The following is a 20,714-nucleotide window of genomic DNA, read 5'->3' on the forward strand; positions in this document are numbered from 1 at the left end:
TATTCACATGGTGGTTCTATGTCATCAAGGAAATCTCAACGTACTCCTTAGGGAGGACTTGAGTGCTCCTTCAGATCTGCACTCACTAAAGTTCACCCCATCCTCCCAGAATGTCATCTTTTCTAGCATGTGCTTTTCTCCTAGTATAATCAGTATCTCTGGAGGACAGACAATACATTAAATTTCACTCTGGATATCTTGTTTCTTCTTAGAACCTAGTTCATAATAAATATATTTTGGATGAATGAATAAATAAATGAATGAATGAACAAATAAATGTTAGTTACTACCAACAAAAAACATTTACAAGCATTTTAGTCTTAGATCACCATGCCAGCCCTACTGAATCACAAAATCATGTTCTTAGCTTATAGGTTAGGAAGAGATTTGTTACCTAAAATTCATTATTTCAAAAATATTGTCTCAACCATGAATGTAATCATGTAAAATTTCCAATATGCTTTCAAAACATTAACTTTAAATTTTTTGGCATTATATAATTAAAATGGACATTTTCTATTCTGTTTAAGCAGATTTTTTTTATGATGACTATCAAGGTTGAAAAACAATCAAGAAAATAAATATTATTTGAATTCTAGAGAAAGAGCACAGTGGAATTTTTGATGAGGAAATTGCTTGAGTTTTACAATTTCCCACTATGTAAGTTTGTAATTTAGGGCCTTTGGCAACTTCACTGTACAGTAATGACATTAAACCAATTTGACTGATTGAGCCTGTTCTCTCTACTGTAAGATGAAAAAGGCATATTGTCTTGAGGGGGCTTTTCCATATTTTAAGGGTTTATTGAACCCCTCTATTATATAAACTTTTAAAAGCATAATTTACATGCAACTTTTTTAATTTAAAAATTTTTTATAGTTTCATTTTATACATAATCAGAAAAATAGCTGTTATATTTATTTAATTTCTGGAATTATAACAAAAACCAGGAGTTTAAAAACAAGTTCCCCAAAATATCTGGATTTTTAAAAAAAATTTTTCTTGGTTTGTTTTTGGTTAGAACTATAGAACAACTTGTATGAAGGGCTGTTATATCTGTTCGCCTTGTGATCAATATGTAGGCTAACTCCATGGTCAGTACTGTGAGTGACATCTCTTTTTAAGGATCAATGTGTGATTCAGGAAGTGTTTATAGTCTTCAAATTTTATTAAGGAGCTAAATATCTAGATTATGAGCATCATACTTATGTTTATCATCTTACAATTTAAAATTTATATAAAAATTAGATTTAAAGTTAACAATAATAAGCCCCTTACATTTCTGTAATATGTATTTATGATGAAATATGCTATCATGAAAACATTTATGATAAAAGTTAGCATCAGAAAGTTCTGACAGTATAAATGAGGGAGATGTAGAAGGGCATAGGCAGCCAGGGCAAGATTACAAGTGAGGAAGTCAGGGGGCAGGGTTGGACAAAAGGAGCCTGGGAAGGGTCTTCAAATGAGGTCAATGAGTATAAACATATCTGTCTGATTTGGGGACCCAATCAGACAGATATGTTTATACTTGTGCTTCTAAGGGGCATATCCAACAGAAAACCTAAAATAGATGTGTGGACAATAGAAAGTACTGTTTGGGGAGGGGAGGAGAGAAAGAATGAAGGAAATTCCAGGGACCATAAAAAGAACAATCCCAAATTTTCCCACTGGCCTCCAGGCCCAGGGATCTCTTCTCTTTGAAGAAATCTGCTCCCTCAGCTTTTGCAATAAACCTACTGCTTGCCAGCTATCTCTGTGTCCCGTTCTTCACTTCTTTCTTGGCCATAGACAATGAACCCAAGACCCCTAGATGGTAACATAATAATTTCAGAAAAGATAGCACCTTTACATATGATGCATTCATTTTTAAATGTATATAACAATTAAATTATTTTGTTTAGAAATGTTAGATTAATTAACATTACAAATAACTAGATATTAATAGTGGTGTCCCTACTAAGAAGTGAAATTATGAATTATTTTTGTTTTATTTTTATTTACATAGTTTAAAAAATTTTCTACAACAAACATGCATTTATTTTAAAATTAGAGAGAAATAATGTGATGAGAAGTTTCTTCATTAGGCTAATGTGTTTTTATTAAAATCAACATTTTTCCAAAATGTGATTTTAAAAGTCCTTCACCTGCACCTCCATGGCCCAAACTTTGCCAGTGTTTTATCAGCATGGAGGGATTAGGAGATCCAGGGCTTAGTTGAAGACAGGGGATTGCCTGCCGAAGAAACCAGAGGTAAATTCTTAAGGGCCTTTTCGAGCTTTGAGAAATAAGACAATTTACTTACCCCTTCTTTCTTAGCCTTACTTTCGATGGCCTGCTTCCTACCTCACAGGGAATCAGAAGTACTAAATCAGAGACTGAATGTAAAATGCTGGATGTAGAACACCAGTAAATATCCTCAATAAATACTATACTCATTCATTTAGAGCCATATCTAAAAAAGTCTAAAGGCTAAGATCCAGCAGAGGTTGAAAACCACAAATGTGAAGCAGCTGCTGAGCTTAACTTTGCAACCTTCTTAGATCTGTTTACAAACATGAGAATAGGAGTAACAAAGGGAATGATCAGATTTATTCAATATAGAGAATCTGAAAAAGGCTAAGAAATCACAAGAATTCAGAGCACTGATGATGGGGTCACTGAGGACAATAAGTGCTAATAGAGAAAAAGTAGAAGCTGAGAACGGTTTTAGAAACTGGAGACCAGGGGATCAAAATACTGAATATCTCAAGGAGGACAGACCTTCATGAGTTGTATTTAAATAGTCAGTCACCAGATTGTAATTCCAAGGATGCCCTGGAAATGACAGACCCAGCAGTATTTTGCTCTCTCTGCCAACAGAGTGTTGCTAGTTAAAAGTGAACTTGGCTTTGTTTTACCTTTTTTTCCAGAAGAAGTTCTTATGGGAAATCTGCATGCAGGTCTGTAATTTGGAATCCAGTGTGTTATTCTTGATTGAACATGGCTACTAATTTTTTTCCTAGTAGTGAGCAGAGCTAATCTCTGCAGAACTCACACACTGATCTAAAGGGCAGATGTTGATTTTCACAGACAGAATCAACTGTTTTTAAAGATAGAACCTCTTGGTTTTTTTTCTGTAAAATATGCATGGGCTTCTCTGTGAAATTCAGATACCAGGATCTGGCAGTGCTGGAATAACCAACTCTTTATCCCTGCATTATTTCTAATTTGGGAGCCAATAGAAAAAGGGGCCTAGGAAAACATCAGTGGATATAGTCTAGTGGATTTTAGAAGAAGCAAGGACAAATGGCATCACTTTAGACTGTTCAAAAGTTAAAAAAACAGCAGTAGTGAAATACAAAGCAAAGCAAAAGCAGAAAATAACACAGGGCTCTGAGGATTTATTCCAAAGTTTTTTTCATCACAGAAGAGATGAAATCAAGAGAGTCCACTGACATCCATCATTACAGTTTTAACATAAGCCAAAGAAAACCATATTTCCTCAGAATCCAGGATTCTTTGTGTTTGTTTTTCTCTTCTACCAATCCAAAAACCTTCCTTTGTGCTACAAATAACTATCTAACTGCATGTGAGCTCATTTTTATATTAACAAAGAGTAACACAATTTATTTATGATCATTTTTGTTGTGACTTCAAAGATCCATGCACATGATTTAGCTAAACACATTTCCAAATATTTTCCAAAGAATTTCTTGGAATCTTCACCACATTATGCTGGATGTTATTATCTCATTAATACATTTAACAAGTATTAATTGATAAACATCTCTGTTCCAAGCATTCTGGTAGGTGCCAGAAATGTTGGGATTCAATTTGTCCCCATGGATTATACACTAGTGGGAGAAAACAAGCAAAGACAAGTGCATATACCAAAATAAGAAATAAAATAAAATAAAAAGAAACACTACAAAATGTAAGTTGCTTTAAAGAAAATGATCAGGATGCAATATTAGAGAATAATCTATTAATATAGGTGCCACCTTCCAGGTTAGCTGAGAAGTTTCACTGAACAGGTTATAACATAATGAACAAACTAAGGGGCCAATGATAAAAATAGTTGGAGCAAACCAGACCATTTCAGGAACAGAAATTATGTGGATAGAAGCCTAAATGCTTCTTTTTATGTGTGATATTCATTATTTTTATAAGTAACTTATTTGAACACATGACTAAACATTGCTAAACCCAAAGCAGGACTATACTCTTTATTTTCCCACTATCTTTCACTTTCTGAGTCACTATTTAGTTTAGAAGACATAAATGGGATAAAGTCCACATTTATCCCATTTCAATGAACATTTATTGTACCATGTCTCATAAATCTGTATGTTTTCTTTTCTGTACATAATGCATTTCAAATAGACTTGAGTATTTTTGATCAAATTAATGTACGTTCTTATAATAGGGCCCTGAAGTTTTTCAGATCAAAACAATAATAGCTAATATTTATGGTGTATTTATTATGCATTAGATGGTATATTCAGCTGCTTGCATTAAGGATCCAATTGAGTCCATACAATACAACCAAACCCTTGAGTTTAGAAAAATTTAATAATTTGAAAAGATTCCTATAGCTAATTGATCAGAAGCAATTTTAAACCATCAAGCTATTCAGGATGGAAGGAGATGGTGCACAAGAAGTTCAAGAGCTGTGGCTGCTTATATGCATTTTAACACTAACACAGCCATGAAAAGTTTGTGTCAACCAAAAGTGGTGGTGGTATGTGTGGGGAAGTCAACATAGAAAAAGGTTCAGAGGGAAATACAGCCTCTCATTGTGAATACCCTGCCTTTCAAGGAGAGGAAACTTCCTGTGAACTAGGTATACTTTCTACTGTTTATGTGAATAATCTATCAATAGTCATTTATTCATTCATCAGGTACTTAAGAATTCTTATTATGGAGTATACAGTTTGCAAGATGCTATGGGGGAAAAAAGCAGAGGAAGAAAAATTCTGCCCAAGTAAAACTTAACAGTTGAATATAGAAACAATACATACATAAATAATGAAGTGCTTTGATGTCAGATGATAAAGAAGAGAGAAATTATGAGGGGAAGAGGACAGGAAATATGGTGATGTTGCAGTTGTATATAGTGGTCTGGGAAGGACCAAGAAGAATCGGAGGAGAGGCAAGGTATTCTTGTGACCTTCCTGAGTTCTATAGCTCAGTCTATGAAACAAATTGACAGCAGATAGAGAAATATGAGAAAAGGTATATAAATATATTAACTTTTATTATTAAGTGCAAAGGGGTATTACATGAGAAAAGTTAATATGAGAAAAAGCCCTGACAGTTTGGAACTTACATGTTAATAAGGGAAAGGAAGGGAGAATGTAGGTAACTTTTTGGGGGGAGTTAATTATTTTTAGGAAAGATGAGTGGCCCCCCAATAAAATTTGTTGGGTGTAGTGATTACTGGTCTTCTCTTCTGTGATGAATCAGTCTTTCCGGGTTGATAAGACTCTCAGGGAGGGGACTGGTGACAACTGTTTTCCGATGATGAAGGGAGTTGGGAAAAAGATTCTCTGTGAATTGGTTGTTTTCCAAGAGCCTTTAGTACAAAATAAGAAGTATATTAATGCACATTTTTAGGTAGGATGTCCCAAATTTCTTTGAGTTCTTTAATCCCTGAAAGAAGAGGAAGAAAAAATATGGCTATCTGGTGCTATTCAAGGAAATCCTGGTAGCTAATCCTGCAGAACAGGTGTGAGCAGTTTGGAAGAATCCCAGAACAGCAGTGGATGGAACACATCTGTTCAACTTCACCAGGACTCTTCATGGCACAGAGGATGATTTTGTGTGGACAAAGACAGCTTCAGCAACTCTGACTCAGAAAGAAATTGGTGAAGTGAGATCTGAGTGCAAAGAAGCTTTAGAAATATACAATTGATTTATTTTGCTGATACTTATCTCTGTGAAGGCACAACAGTACTATATCAAGACAGTCTACTCAAGTACCCTAATTAAGAATAAAATGGTCTATCTCAGAGATAAGAAAAACATTGTTTCATAGTGCAATTTGCAACACAGTTTTTAGAGGTCAGTGATGGTAAGACTTACAAACATGGATCTCTTAGATTCACTGAGAGGAATCCATTCAAGGGCAAAGATTTTCAAAGGAATCAGTCTTCTCATTAAAAAGATACACCATCGTGTGTATTTTAAACCTTTAAAAATAGTTCACAACAGGTTGGTACACAATTTTTACCTCCCATCCTGGCCTGGCCTTGGTCAACATTCTCACTTAGAATCTCTAATCAATCTTTATCTGTTAAGGGTGTGGGTTATGATTCATGCATACAGTCTTCATCTTTCTGTTAATATTAACTAAGATGAATTGATGGGGTAAGGAGGAGCTGAAAAAGGAAGAGTTTTATTAATTTTGTTTTTAAATGGCATATTAATGAACAAAGAAGTCAGAAAAGCCTTTAGATTCTTCAAAGACTATCATATAATTATCTAGTTTTAATCATTGATTTGTATAAAAAATAGTATTACTCCTAATGATTATTGAAAATTATTTTAAGAATTAAAGAAAAAATCCTATTCATAAACTTGGACAAAAAGGAAGTAAAATGTGAAAATGTATTATTTAGTATTATTAATTTTTCTCTTTTAATAGCTGAAATGAGCTAATTAAAGCTCACATTATTTTGATTTTAAATAGATTTACTTATGATCGTGTTTGGAAATAATATTTGTGAATGTATATTTAGACAAACACCTAAATGCATTATCCCCTAATTTTATGAAATGGAAAACGTAAAACTGATTTTTAAAAAAGACTAAAGAAAAAAAATAACTTAAACTTCATCCCATCCTATCCCTAATGGAGTGCTCCATTTTTCTTTTCTAAGTCCAATTATTATATTTAATTACAATTTTGCCAAGATTACTTATTTTCTTTTTATATCTCATAAGTGGATTTCATTTGCTACATTATCTCCATAAGAATAATTTTAAAATTATTTTATTGTGCTAATACAGTGTTGCTGGGAGCCATCAGCCAAGTAGGTATGACAATCTCCTTGCCAGCTTACTCCCATGCTGTCTAGTGGAAGGACTTCTGAAAGGTGACCTTGCTCAAGGACCAGGGCGGATCCGTGTTTAGGGTGTCCCTGGTTTAGCATAATAGGAGATTAGGGTGTTCCCCCTTTAGAATAGGGTGGTTTAGCATAATAGGAGATTAGGGTGTTCCCCCTTTAGAATAGGGTGTATCCTGCTGCCTGAGGTCCTCTTGAGTTCTTAGGGTCAGACAGTATATTTGGGAGAGAGAAGCCCAGGAGTAGTGGATTTGGGCAGAGAACGTGGATTTCCCCAGAACGTGTTTGTAGACGGCCCGTGTGAGTTCGGGTATAAAGAATTGCTGTTTGAATCTACAAGCTATGTGGAGACTCGTGATTTGTGCCCAGCCAGAGACTGCGGCACAGTGTAGCTTAATTAATGAAGTATTGTTGATCTTTCAGCATTTTATTATTTCTGAATTTTTAATATCACATAAATCTTTGTGTAGAAAGTGTTTTTATTCTTCTTTTTTATTACTTTAAAATGAATGATCAAGAAGTGCTAGTTCAGAAGATTTCAATAGTTATTGAAATATGGCCACATTATTCAAAAGTATGCTACTAACTTACGTTGTCCCCCAAATGTATTTATCAATTGATATTTCAACTAATTCTGCAACGGTCCTCCTTTTCTATAAATAATAATGATAGAAATGATGACATCTTTACTGACAAGGATCAAGCAGGTGGGCATTATTCTAAGCAATTTATGTAGAATTGCAATGGACAATTGTAAGCTTTGTATTCAAATGAACTTGTATTTGATGACTTGCTCTTCTACTAAGCAACAAAGTGATCTCAGGCAGGTTGTTTAACCTCCTTCACATAAGCTTTTCCATTCATACTATGCGTATAATACTAAAAATTCTGGAAAATTTTTTTGACAATTGGTTTCTATAACACCTGAACTTTTATTTATTTATCCTTTAATCTATCTGAAATTTATTTTTAATATGTTAAAATATGTGCATCTATTTTTCTGAATTGTTCATTGATCGCATTACTTTCTAAATATTATCCTTTCATTAATACTTAATAATGCATGTCCTTATACTCTAAATTATCATAATTAATTTATTTAGTTCTATTTTCTAAATTCTTTTTCCACTTATATATTATCAATGTATTAGGTAATATTTTAATGATTATGTTTCATTCTTTGGAAGACTCTACTTTTCTTTCTAAATTCATCTTTTTTTTCAATTTATTTTGCAGTATTATTTCATAGTCTTGCACATTTATTTTTACCAGAAAACTTTATAATTATTTTGAGTTGCAAAACATTAAATATATATATATTAATTTCAGAAATATTATTTACTGTTCCATATAATTCAAGTCAGATTGCAAAGGCTGTTGATGTGATCTCTGTGTAGTATAGGCAAGGCAATCTCCATTCATGAGATTGGTGAGAAGAGAGGATCACTTTCTAATGGTCCCAACAAAGTTGGTTTCAATAAACTTTTATAACAAAATCAAGACCTGTGGGCACTTGTAGCTATAGAACCAAATGAACCATATTAAGTTGGATATCTTGTTTAAAATATACAGGATATGGGTTCTAATATATTTATCACATTTAAATATAAAAATTGCTATTGTATTTTAATTGTCAAGAACATAAATATTCGTCCTATTGAACCATAATGTGTCATTCATTTAAAATTAATGAGTAAATTAAATCTGACTAATGAAATAAATCCTTTCTAATTGAAATCCATTTAAATTCAATTAAACATACCCTGAGTGGTATGCTATTTAAATGGAAGATAGCACTGCATTTTATGAAAAAGAATGATTTACATAAATATTTAAAAATAAGAAAAAAGAACAAGTTTACCCTGAATAAATGGCCCAAATTATCTAGTAAAATTTTAATATTTTAGACAGGAGTTTAAAAAGTTTAACGTTTGTTAAATAATAATAATGATAATTGTATTAGCATTTATTTAGAACTTTCTATTTTTAGGCACGTTCTAGGGGTTTTATTTGTATTTATCTCAGAGGAAACTTATGAGAAAAAAACTGTTTTTATCCCAACTTAATAGCTGTGGAAACTCTTAAAGGAATTTTAAGAGCTTTGTTCCAATACAGAGCATATATCTAAACCAAAGTTGTTTGTCCTTAGATTGTATGCTCTCAATTACTTTTCCAAAAATAGTTAAATTTTTTTATGTTAACCTTTCATCCATTTGCTTACCGAATGCTTTTGACTATCTATTTTCTGTGTAAATTTGAACTGAAACTTTTCATAGCTTCATGATTATTCATTTAAACTGATGGGGACTTCCCTGTGAAAGATCAAACAGGGCTTAAAAAGCATCCTTGTTTAGAATTAAAAGCCACTCTTAGAAGAAAACACTGTGCACAGTAAAAAATAGGTCATAAAAGAGAACACTTTTCAGATATGACTTTTCAATAAAAATACGACATATGATTATAAATTATTGTCCTCATGTTCATAACACTTTCTGATTTAATTTCAAATATATATTTATTTTATGAGTCCATAAAAACTCTATCAGCAAATGTCTATAAAACTCTAAGATCATTGTTTGACCATTAATTTCAACATAAAAAAATAAAATAAGTCATAACATTCAGTTTCAATATACAGATAGCAGTTTGTTCCAACTGCCCTTAACAATTGGAAACACAATTACCTTTCCAAGGCAAAGGATGACCTGCAGTGGAAGCAAATCCTCTTTGACCTAGTCTGCAAGAGACCCAGTCAACTCGTGTTATTTGAGCACCATCTACTGGAAATTTTATATAACAGCCAACTTACTGGGCTTGGAAATAAAAGGAGATGATGGAAAATCCTCCCAGAGAGACCTACCACTTAGGATGTAAGCTACCATTTGTGTAATAGTGATCAATTTCCTTTAGAGAGTCAGGCTTAATTGCCAACCAGAACATTCAATCCTTTTTTTGCCTGTTGGTTTCCTGGCCTCAAGTGGCCAGAAGTGGGCCAAAATTCTGTGTTAATAGAACCATATCACTGTGTGTCTGGTGGATGCAGTTCTCCATGGGTACCAAGATGACTAGACTAGCACAACACAAATTCCTGAGAGCCCTGAGGTCTCTGCCATAACTGCTTCATCTGCCATTTGTGGTGGCCCTGCCTGGGTCCTCATTCCTTCCAATAAAAGGAGAACTATAGGTCCAATATAATAATCTTTTGAAATGGCTGATAAAAATCTCATTCATGTAATTAGCACTTAATCTATGCCAGGTAGGAACCATATATTGTCCATATTTTATATCAGTTATTATTTAGTTATCACTAAGACTAAATATGCCTATGACATCAGAACTTGTTTAACTTCTCCTTTACTCTAATTTTAGTTATACACCTGACCTTTCTCTGACTTTTCACTCATTCTCTGAGGTGTCTTAACCACTAACATCTGATGCATTCGACTAGAAATCTGAGAAATAAAGACAGCAGGTAGAATTTGAAGGTCAGAGAGACACAAGAACAACTTTGGTTATTCATGGGCTCTGGGCTTGACCTCAGACTTCACTTATGTTTGAACCACACATGCTTTTGATCTTGAGTTTTTATTATTTCTTTTAAAGGCTTGGCTTAGAACCACTCCTACTGGCAGCTTTGCACTATGTTTCATAGCCAGAGTTTTCTACCTTGGAATTTTATGCTTCGTCATTCATTTAGGGCCAAGTAATTGAAATTAGAGCTTTGAATTTCAATTTTCTTCTGCCTTTGCATTCTCCTGAGGACTTAATTACCAGAACTCATACTTACTCTTGGGAGTACTGGAGACCTGGGCTGTATTTGTTCCCAGAGATTTGTAGTGATCTCCATTGAGAAAGTGAAAGAATGGGATATCACCTTTACTTGGGTAATAAGAGAGGGAAATATGGATGTCATTGATGAATATCCAAAGCAAACAAAATCTTTTTAAAAAAAAATTTATACTTTTAAAATGGTTTGGATTTGGGACTTAAGGTGGCACAGAAAGAAAGAACATGTGAATGGGTCAGTAGAGAGGAAAATTTTAAGGTACTTTGGATGAATAGAGGACTGTCAGATTTAGCCCTAAGAAACTATGGGAGTTTCAATCAATGAAGCTACAAAGTACTTGAGTGAACTAGACTGTTATGAAAGAGGAAAAAGGGACGATAGCTAAGAGGACATACCTAGAGCTGTTTACTTCCAACAACCACTAGAAGTGATATTAGATGAAGGAACATACCATTGAAAAGCCCCAAAGAAACCCCAAAGAGAAAAAAGGGTGGAGCATATATGCTACCCACAAGGAGCCAGCTCTAGAAAATTATTATAGTTTAATTTCAAAACTTTAGATAGAAACTATTGATAAGTTCTTCTTCAAAATTGGTAATTACTGAAATGCTGACATGTTCTCTCTTGAAACTGCAGAGACCCACCTCCTCCAACCACACCTGACCTGGCTACAGTTATCACCTTGTCAGTCCCTATCAAATTAAAGCATTGATTAGGCTAAGATACTTGACCCAGTCATTTTTACTCTAAACTTTCTTGCATTGTCTCCATGAGCTTTTATATATAAACCATAACAAATGGACTACTGGGTGGTAACTGTTGGCAAATTGGGTACAGACCAAGGAAGTGGGCCACTGGGAGCATACACTGGGGATTACATATCTTGTCTCTGGCCCTTCCTGCACTTTCTCTGTGGCTTCCTGGCCACTGTGATCTGAGTAATTTTCCTCCACCACACCCATCAACCATGGTGTTCAGTCTTTGCTTTCAGTCCAGAGATGGAGCAAGAACTGAACTTCTGAAACCATGAGCCCAAAATAATCTTTTCCTCTTTTATGTTGTTTTGGTCAGGTATTTTAGTCACAGTTACAAAATACAGACTTACACAATCACAGAGTCTATTTTATGGAAGATGCAACCTTTGACACGTATCTTAAAGATTATGGGGCAATACCAATGGATTGCATAAAGTATGGCAAATGTGACAGTGAATGCTGGTAAGATCAGTGTTTTATTAGTCAAGGTTATATAGATAAATAGAACCAAAAGGAGAATGGATCTGTGTGTGTGTGTGTGTGTGTGTGTGTGTGTGTGTGTGCGCATGCACGTGCAAATGAAGACTTATTTGGAGGTTTTGACCTGCATGATTTTTATAGGGGTTGAGAAATCAGTGGTGTAATTCAGGCTAAGTCTGAAGACCTGAGAGTCAGATGATGTAAATTCCAGTAGAAGACAAGGAGCAGATGAGATGCAAAGTTCAGCTCAAGCCACTGACATTGGAACAGGGGTCTGAATTTCTCCTTCTTTTGTTCCATTCAGGTCTACAATCTATTGGATGATACCTGCCATAGTTGTAACATGAACGTCTCCTAAAGACCCACACATGAAAGGACTGATTCCTGGAGTGGTTATAAGTAGGTGATAAAACTTTTGAGATGTGAGACCTAGTGGAAAGTCCAAAGGTCACTGAAGTCATGTCTTTGGGGGGACCTGTGTGACCACAGCCCCATCCTCACTCTGTTTTGTTTCCTGGCTAAAAGAGAAGCAGTTTTTCCTCCAGGTGCTTTTACCAAGATATGGTGCCTTGCTCCAAGCTCAAAGTAATGGGGCCAAAATGTTACGGACTGGTACCTCAACAAATTCGAGTCCAAATAATGGTTTCTTTTTTTCACAAATTGATTATTTCAGGAATTTTGTTATAGTGAAAGAAAGCTGACTAATACAATGTCCAATGTTTTTTGGAAGGAAGACTGTCTATTATTACTCAGTTCACTGACATGAGTGCTAATTTCATCTGGAAACATATTCACTCAGAAATAATGTTCATTCTGGACACTCAGTAGCACAATCAAGCTGATGCATAAAATTATCCATAATTTGTATAATGTATAGGGACCATTATTAGGCAAGAGGTAAGGTGACCCAATATTGTCCCAAGTCTGGGAGAGATTCTTCAGATTCTAAGGCATCAGTTCCCTAAGAAGTTCCCTTTATTTCTTAAGAAGAAAATAAAGAGATGACATAGGCTGAGGGGGATCTGAGCAGATGGTGTGCAAGATACCCTACCTGGGTTAGATATTTTGATAAAAGAATACTTCCTGGGCAAGGCAAACCAATTCATTGTGGAGCAAGTGGAAAGAATTGCACAACTGATGCTTCTGAAGATTCAGAATTTATTATGCATTTTTCTAAAATCTATCTCAGTATGTGTGAAATCTATCTCAGTATGGCTTCTCAAAACAAGAAAACTTGTCTAGTCTGAAAAGAAAAGAAAGCTAAAATGAGAGGTACAGCCAATATTAGGGGAACAAAAATTCATAGTACAAGGTTAACTTCCTAGAAGTTTTCAGAGACTCTTGAGTCTTGCTGAAGCATTGGAGGGGTTGCACAGGGAAATTATACTCTAAAATATGTGCTGTGGATACATCTTCCTTATGTACATTTGGCCACCTGAGTTCACTAGCACCTAAAGAAAGCACTTTGTGTGCACACAGCTGTCTACCTCCAGGTGACCAATCTCTCTTTGTCTGGAAGCTTGTCCAGAGCCCTGGATAGGCTAGAGGGGGGTGTAGTTAATATGCCAGGGCAACTCTTGACTGATGGGAGATGGGACTCCAAAAATAAATGGGTAGCCTCCCCAGCCTCCAGGGCACTTTTGTTAGTCATATTTTCATCACTGTGATTGGAATAACTGGAAATAACAACTTAGAAAAGGAAAAGTTTATTTTGGCTCATGGTTTCAGAGGATTCAGTTCATGGTTCATTGACCCCATTGCTCTGGGCTTGAGGTAGGCAGAACATCATGGTGGAAAGGCAGAGTGGAAAAAAGCTACTCAGATAATGGTGGTTAGGAAACAGGTGGGCGGGGGGCAGAAAAAGGAGAATTTAAAAAAAAAGAAAGAGGAGGAAGAGGAAGGGGAGAAGGAGGAGGAGGAGCTGCTGCTGCTGATAGGGGAACAAGGTATTATCCCCAAGGATATGATCCCAATGACCCACCTTCTCCAGCCATGCCCCACCAGTCTACCTACAAGTAGCACCCACCATAATAGTTCTTTTAAAGTATAAATCCATCAAATGATCAAATGAATTATTCCACTGATTAGGTTACTCCTCTCCTAATCTAATAATTTCAATTACTGCATTACATAGAAATTTTGGGGGGGCCCCTCATATCCAAACCATAATAAGCCTGGTTTACATCGGATCTCAGAAGATCCCTATAGGATGAACTCCCAGTTGCCCACAGCCATGAACTGTTAATTAATGGGTTCTTTGTCAGTTTTCTCCCGTTCTTGTATCACTTTCTCCTCTTCTTCACTTGTGCTTCTTGAGCCCACTTCCCAAATAATCTACTAAATGATCTATTCTTTCGTGCTAGAGCATTGCCATGCTGAGAAGGTCCTATCTTAGGAGGTGCATGGAAGAAGCAGCGTTCGTCACTAGGCCTGCTTGGCCATAGACTTCAGAAGTTTTAGAAAACAGCTGCAGTGCAGAAGTTGGGTGGTAGTAACAAGGGCAATGGGAGAAATCAGTGTCCAGAGAACAAGAACAAACAACTCAATGTCTAGAGGGAGTTTCCACTTCCTGCAGGTTTAGAGGAACAAATAGGGTAAAAGCGGGCACTGAAATGATGATGTTCTGAACTGTTGCAAACTGGAGAAGGGGACTGTCACTGTGGGAATGTCCTATATTGTGCAACTAGGCAACAATCTCTATGTTTGTCTGGGAAATGAAATGAGACACACAGATGAAGTTTTCCTTACACATTTGATAAAACATATTGCTGTAATGTACCTTTTAATAGGTGTCCATCTCAATGTATTTTATTGCGTCTGAAAAACTCACAGAGACTATGAGGCAGAGTTCAAGACATAGCCAGCAGACACTCTCAAATCCTCCCTCGTATGGAGAACTGCTTGGGATGTGACTGAACAGAATAAAATTCAGAATATATTTGAATTTTTTTGTACTTGACTTTTGGGACTAACTCACAAGGGCAATCCCTTAGGTTTTAATTTCTTTGAATTTATTTTGAGTTGTAAAAGGATAAACTCTGTTGCTTAATCCTTGTTAGTCTGATTTCTCCCTGCAAATGTCCTAAGGAATTATATTAAAGTTGAGAAATCTTATACTGGCATTTTTACTACTGGAACATTCATAAATTTTATTCTTGCACTATCCCAAGGTGACTTGAATTCATTATATCACCTCTTGTTGCCTACATCAGCTATCATGTTGTGACATAATACAAATGCAAAATTGAAACTTATAATTCCAGTTTTCAATTCCAATTCCAATTCCTTGACCCTAGATGAAAAATTGAGCTTTGAATTTGAAGGCACAAAAATAAAAATAAAAATAAAAATAAAACTCTGTGATTGTGAAACACAACAAAAAGCCTGCTATCCAAGTGTTTTAGTCAGCCTTTTGGTTGCTGTAACCGAAAAATCTGACAAGAACAATTTTAGAGGAGGAAAAGTTGATTTGGGCATACATGGTTTCAGATTTCAGAGATCTTGGGCCATTCCTTGGGACTGGAGGTGGGGCAGAACATCATGGCAGAAGAATGTGGTGGAGGGAAGTGTCTCACAAGATGACCAGAAAACAGAGAGAGAGAGAGACAGAGAGAGAGAGAGAGAGAGAGAGAGAGAGAGAGAGAGAGAGAGAGAGATATTCCACTCACGAGACACAAAATATATACACCAAACTCACACTCCCAGTGCCCATCTCCTCCAGCCACACTCTACCTACCTTCAGCCACCACTCAGGTAATCCCATCAGGGGATTAACTCTCTAATGGGGTTAAGGCTCTCATAACCCAATCACTTCTCCTTTCAATGTACTTGCATGGTCTTACACATGAGTTTTGGGGGCACACCTCACATCCAAACCATACACTCAGATTATAAGGTGGCTTTTTAAAAGAATTAAGAAAAACTGGAACAATTTGTGAGTATTTTGTCCTATTGAGCAGAGTAGACACACTGTCTTAGGAATGTGGCATCATACAAGTTAGGGACTGATTGAGGGAAAATTACAATTGTTAAAACTCTAGGATTTTCAGATTTTTATAGATATTTCCATATAATCAAGAAATGTGCACCATCATGTTTTGTAATTCAGTACCTCACATCTGTAAGTAACTAAAAGATAGGACAAGAGAAAAATTATTTTGGGGATACTGGTGGGATAGAAACACAAGGAGAGAGAACAGCTCTGTAACTGTAACATCTGTGGGTATTTTTTTCTCTTAACCTATTGGATTTGATCTTTAGGCTAATGATCAATCAAGGGCAGGACTTTTCTTTTAGAAGGAATCTGCATTCTATCAGGGCTAACAGCATGAACCTTTAGAAGCCAACTTCACCAAAACAAATACTACATTTTTTCGATTACCTTCTATGACTATTAGCAAGCAGTTTATATTTTTCCTCCCAGGAAGCCATGAGATAGAATAGATAGAAACCAAAAAGTGAGTTTCAAGCTGACAAAGTAGTGCCCCAACTCAGAGACGTATGTTCCAGAACTAAGGAGCTGAGTATTTCTCTAAGAAAGCACCAAGTGCCATCCGAATGCTTGGGGATATGCTGATCTACCTACCCTGTAACTATTTAAATAACTTGTTAGGTAGACTAGGAATTCTTTAGCATGAAATACTTTTGGTTAAATTCTTCTGTCCCATCAAAAGCCATGAAATTCAGACCAACATTGATTCATTAGTTGTAAACATGCCCCCATACATTAGTTTTAAACATGCCCCTTGAACTACAATGGAGTTATGTCCCAAGAAACCCACTGTGAATTGGAAAATCTGAAGTTTAAAGTGCATTTAATACACCCAACCAACATCACGGTGTAGCAGCATGGTATGCCAGAGACTATTGATGGTTTACTCTAAAAAATGGCTGAGTGAGATGCATGGCTTGCTGTCTCAGAACAGCAATGAGAGAATAACATATTGTGAGCTCATGAAAAGATCAAAACTCAACATTCTAGGTACAGTTTCTACTGAAGATCTATCACTTCCACTCCACTGTAAAATTGAAAAACCATAAGTGAAACCATTGTAAGTCGGGGACTATCTGTATAATTTTGTCTCTATCATAAAAATCTAGAAATAAAGGTAATGGAAACAAAGAACAGTTGAATAGGCATTGGCAAGCATGATACACCTCTTCCAGATCCCCATGGAGGCAGAAGGCCTGGGGTGGCTGCCAACAGCAGGAGTTTACAGTGGATGGACCCAAGTGTCACTCAGCCTAAATCATCCTTTTGCTGGTTACCCAACAGGCCAAACTGGCAGCTTCTCCTGAATATTCTTTTGCTCCAGGTATCTGCAAACTATGAGTCTAGAGTACTTTTATTGTAGTAGTAGTATATTTGTAGTTTATAAACGTTTGAGGCTATACTTTTCTTTCTTCTGGGATTCTTCATGGTTTCTTCTCCTTTAGGTTTTGGCACGTAATGCATATGATATTCATTATATGTATTATAATAAGCTTGGTTCAAACCCTAAATATACATCTTGTGAAAAACTAAAAGGCATCCCCTAGATTTCTAGGAACAACTAACATGGTCATTGCCATAGTTATCTTGTTTTTAAACTACTACTTCTAAAAAAGTACTACAAATAATATATGGCACTGTTCCAAACCTTGTTAACTCTCATTGAACTCAAAACTTTTGAGTTTACACACTACAGTACTCACAGAAGATCTCTGAAGGCATAGCTGACTTTACCTTTATTCTGTACATATGACCTAGACTGATATTGCTGCAAAATACATAATTTGAAATTGAATATTAAACACTATCCTTTTTGTTTTCTACCTCAAATAAGTCAGTCTTGAGCCATATCCAAAACAAACACTACATTTTTCTTGCTCCCCTTTATATTTTAGCCTCTGTATTTGTTTTCTTTCTCACGGTCCCATTCATTTCTATGAAGACCTAATGCATTTTGATTTTCCTAGTTTTCTGCTAATTATTGCCCTCTAGTGGTGGTAAATAAACATCTACCTTACAAAGACTCCATTGTTAGCTTTTAAGGTTTTAAGATTAGTTTCTTTCTTTTCTTTTCTTTTCTTTTTTAACTTCATTAGCAATAGACTGAAGTAATTTTCAGCACAATTTTATGATTACTTCATTTAGAAACTCATCTAAATTCTTGAGGAGAATGTTAAGAATTTTTACATATTATGCAAAACCATGGATTTTCTGAAAAGAAATCATTGATCAATGAATAATATCAAATAAGTGTATTTTCCAATATATTGATTAACTTGGACAAATTTCATAGTAGTTTACCCTGCTTTTGTGTAATAGAAGAAATAATTTAAATCAGAAAGTTTAAAGGAGCCATTCTGAGTTATTTTATTTATTTTGTTTTGTCTCATTTAATGGTATTGAAAACTGACTTTTATAACCTATTTGTAAAATTCTGTGAGCCAAAATAATATCTTCCATTCACAGTGATAAGATATCAGCTAAATACTTATACAAACACAAGTATGTGATTAAAAAATGTCTCTAAAAAAAGCTGTTAAATGCCACTCCTGCTATACATCTCAGGAGGGGTTCCTGCCTGAGGGCAATCTAGGGAGTGCTCATTTCTTGAAGCAGAGTATGGACTTGACTTTTCCCCCTCTGTTCTCCAAAATAATCAACAGTATCAAATATGTCCAGCTAAGGTACATTATTGTAATGACCTTAACCTAACTAAGTAACTCCTAAGTAACTCCATTTTTAAAATAAACCTGCAGTTCCACAAGACATAGCCTACAGAGTCCTCCAATAGGAATCAGGCATAGCCTGATTAAGACAAGTTACTTTCCACAATCCTCATAAAACTCAGAGTGAAGTTACTGTCATTTGCCTTTGCCCTGATGAGAGTTAGAGATGAGAGATCAGGGTGGAAACCACCAAACCAGACATCCTGACCTGAGAATGTAAGATGTCACTAAGAAAACCAACAGCTGATAGGGACTTAAGGGGTGAGCAGAAGCCCCCAAATTTAATATTAATGATGGAACAAATGTAGGACATTCAGCCAGCCGACACTTATGCCCACATGCCTGATAACCTGATGAGGACCTGGACAGACATCCCATCTCTTCTCATCATCTGCTTGATCCTCTGCATCATCCTCACTACTCTCAAACTCTACAGACACATCTTGACCTTGATGAGAAAGGCGACTTCTCCATAGGACCCTCTCCTCAACTGGCCTTCAGCTCTACCCCTGGAGAGACCTCCATCAATTCCAGACCTGATTACTGCAGTCTGAGTGAGTGTGCATCTGCTGGACTTCAACCCTAAGATTTTAGACTCTAGACCTGGCACTTAAGCCTAGCATGCAGAAGGAATGTCTTTCATGAGCCTGTCATGATTAGGTGTGTTGCAGTGCTTAGAATTAACTTAGAATTGTTCATTTTGAATTGATTGTGTCTATTGCAGTGCCCAGCATGAAGGATTGTCATTTTCTTAAGAACCTATAAAGTGAAATTGTATTGAGTGATTTGAGTGAATAAAGTATTGAAAAAGGCAGAAGCACATGGACATTCTTTATTTCTCCCCTGGACTCCATATGTTGCACCTTTGTCCATCACGACAATTTTAGGGACTGGCATTCAGGGCAAGCCCAGGGATGGAATATGGACACTGGTGTGATTCACAGAGATAATGGAAGAGTTCTAGTTTTGACATAGAAAGTAGGGAGAGAAGAGCAGAGGGTCAAGAAGAATTTTTGAGCAGTCCTTAATGCTTTGATTCTATGCCTTTACTAGAAGTTAAATGTCTATATCTTCTGGAATTAGGTCAGTAGAAGTTTGACTTTGCTTATATATAATTTATATAACTTATATATTGCTTTCTCTGTAACCACTTATATATAACTAATAGACAATATATAATTAACTGATAATTGCTTTCTATGAATATAAAAATTCAAACAAAAAATCCTCCACATAATAATTAGCTGGAATAATAGCCAAACCCTGTTTTTAAGGTTATTTACACCCTCCTCCAAAGCACCTATGTTTGAAACCCAAGAAGAGTACTATTGTCCAGAAGTAGCATTTAGTTTGTCTTTTGTTATGGTTTGGAAGTGAGGTGTCCCCCAAAAGCTCATGTGTTAAGAAATGCAAGAATATTCAGAGGCGAAATGATTGGATTATGAGAACCTTAACCCCTTCAGTGGATTAATCCCCTGATAGGTATTAACTGAGTGGTAACTGAAGGCAAGCAGGGTGTGGCCAGAAGAGGTGGGTCACTAGAGGCATGCCTTTGGGGTATATATTTGGTGAGCTGAACTGAGTCCCTCTCTGCTTCCTGGTCATCCTATAGCTGCTTCCCTCCACCACACTCTTCTGCCATGATGTTCTGCTTTACCTAAAGCCCAGAGGAATGGAGCTGGCTGTCTATGGACTGAGACCTGTAAAGCTATGAGCCCCAAATAAACTTTTCCTCCTCTAAATTTGTTCTTTTCAGATCTTTTAATCATGGCAACAAAAGAGCTGACTAAAACACAATTACAGTGCTAATGATTGGAATTATTTCTGTAGGTTTCCTTTGACATCTGCTAAGAAATATTGATGATTTTGTGTAATGATTCTATATTCATAACTGCTATTTGTCTTCCCCCCCAAAATGCAGGAATT

The sequence above is a fragment of the Callospermophilus lateralis genome, unplaced genomic scaffold (assembly GCF_048772815.1).
Source record: "Callospermophilus lateralis isolate mCalLat2 unplaced genomic scaffold, mCalLat2.hap1 Scaffold_250, whole genome shotgun sequence".
NCBI classification, from domain to species: Eukaryota; Metazoa; Chordata; class Mammalia; order Rodentia; family Sciuridae; genus Callospermophilus; species Callospermophilus lateralis.